The 2,500-nt window shown below is 42.3% G+C and overlaps 1 protein-coding gene across 1 annotated transcript in view; it reads right to left on the reverse strand.

Annotated features, from left to right (window-relative positions):
* LOC307253813 (transient receptor potential cation channel subfamily M member 7-like) overlaps positions 1-2,500 on the reverse strand; it is a gene marked incomplete at its 3' end in the record, with an annotated part of 38,437 nt that overhangs the window by 592 nt on the left and 35,345 nt on the right. The gene's annotated exons all lie outside the window — the stretch shown is intronic.

The raw sequence follows: 2,500 nt of genomic DNA on the forward strand, positions 1-2,500 counted from the left end.
GTGTGTGTGTGTGTGTGTGTCTGTCTGTCTGTCTGTCTGTCTGTCTGTCTGTCAGTACACAAGGCGGACAAAAATCCAGTATTTTCCAGTTATACGTTCAAATTTCAAGGACATTTCAAATCTTGAAAACACAATCAAATCAAGCATTTTTCAAACTTCACAGACTCTGTATGACCCTTGTTTAATGTGTATGTTTCTCTAACACTACCACTGCTCCTCCCCAGTGACAGTTAGTGAGAGAGAGACATGATAACAGCACGTTGTTATCACCACGGTTACACCAGGCAAAAGACAAACTGACTCTACAATGCTGCAGCTGTTGGAGTTTAGTTTATCTAACACATAGCAATGGATAGTTATTCTCTAATACAGCTCCAGAAAAAAAAATGAAGAGACCACTCCAAATGTTCAGTGTCTCTCGTTTTACTCTTTAGAGGCATATGTTTGAGTAGAATGAACATTTTGGTTTTATAATATAAACTACTGACAACATTTCTACCAAATTCACAATAAAAATATTGTCATTAAACCTGCAGTGTGTAGAATTGTGGGTTTTATTTCCTAGCAGATTTTGTAGAAAGTAATTATAATATCCATAAGTACATTTAATTTAGTGCATAATAGCTGAATTTTTTTTTTCTAATTATTATTTTTTCCCTTAGAAAGGGTCTCATATATGTCCATATTTCTGAATATTTTGGACCAAGGCCTAGTGCCGCCATCTTGAAAGTGTCATAGTTGGAATGTCATCAGGTGCATCGTTTAAAATTTAGAATTGTTCTTGTCCTTGAAGGCCACTGTAGCTTCTGTTATTATTCGAAAGGGTTGGGGTTACCCAGGGAGCGTTGCATTCTAGAACTTTGTAGAACTTTCTTGATGATGTCATATTACACACTGCACCTTTAAAGAGCATTTTCAATAAATAATGTAGAGATGAACATTGGAGAAAAATCCAGACTGGTCTCTTAATTTTTTCCGCGGCTGTATAAATGACATAGGTGCTGCCTCCCCGCCACATGTCCAAGTGTCCCTGGGCAAAGAGACACTGAACCCTAAATTCCTCCCGATAGTTAGCTTGCACCCTGCGTGGTAGCTGCCTCCGTTTGACTGGTTTTTCACTCACCTCTGAAAACTCTACACATGACAGTTCCCTTGTTAGAAAGGTTTACACATTATAATGTCAATTTATATTAACCTGTGTGAATATTCAAGACCAGGTTTTACCATAAATTGTTATGCAGAATTATACAGCAGTTGGTTCTGACCGAGTGATTTGATTGGCCGAGAAACATTCCATGCGTTCTGAAGCAGCGCTGATATGAGCGTCCAACATCACTCCCAATGTTCAGGGACTGTTCATCAAACTGACCAAACTGACTAAATCACTCCGCTCACTGATGAGCCGGAGCTTCACTTGTGTAAACTGTGTGTGTGTGTGTGTGTGTGTGTGTGTGTGTGTGTGTGTGTGTGTGTGTGTGTGTGTGTGTGTGTGTGTGTGTGTGTGTGTGTGTGTGTGTGTGTGTGTGCTCCCTCTCACGTGCTATTGCTTAATTGTATTTGCTGAGTTATTCTCATGCCTGGGCAGAGGCTAATCTGGTTCAGAGCCGGCCCGAGGCATAAGCGAACTAAGCGGCCGCTTAGGGCCCCCGACTGCCTGGGGGGCCCCCTAAAAAAAAAAAAAAAAATTTTTTTTTTTTTTTTTTTTTTTAGTTTGTGTGTTTGATATTAACATCATACTAGGGTTGCCGCGGTAGTAGGTGTTACCGGTGTTACTCGGTGTTGAGGCTCACACCGGTGGGAGCCTCAACACCGAGCAACACCGGATAGTCTAGGCATAGATGCCTATTAAAAAAAAAAATAGACATAAAAGCCAATTGGTTCAATTTTGCGTGACGGCGGCAGTTCATTCGGCTAAATAAAAAACTAGTATGTCTAAGGCTACTCTAAATTCTAAGTTATAATAAGGCTACTCAGAAAACAATGAAACTGAAAGTGTCTGCTCCACTCCGTGCAGCGCAGAGCCGCGTCACAGCAGCGGAGTCTCCCGTAGAGAGTTTATAAGACGATGGCGGAGGACTTGGCTTCAAAGCCCAAAGCAAACGCGCCTATTTGGCAATATTTTTGATGAAACCCTATTACTAGGGAACCTGAAAACGTAGGCTAAACTAGGTAGTCTGCAAACTGTTGAAGATTCAGCAACGGGAGGTAACCGGAGGTAACACACACACACTCACACACCCGCACCTACACAGCGGCAGGCTGTCTGTGTGCTGCTGCTCCGTGTCGATGACAGCTTGCCGTGAAAAAAGTATTAATTGTAAAGTGTGTGTGTGGGGGGGGGGGGGGACATGTTAAGTCCCCAGTGGAAATCACGCCGCAAATATAGGCCTATCCGTGGTAGCTTCACTCAAAACATTTGGAGCTAAAGCCCCGGTAAAATGACGTCGCGTCACCGACACACCTCAAAGTGCACGACAACAGTTATTGACAACACTGTAGA

This window comes from Ammodytes marinus, assembly GCF_949987685.1.
Source record: "Ammodytes marinus genome assembly, chromosome: 1".
In the NCBI taxonomy this organism is placed as follows: Eukaryota; Metazoa; Chordata; class Actinopteri; order Uranoscopiformes; family Ammodytidae; genus Ammodytes; species Ammodytes marinus.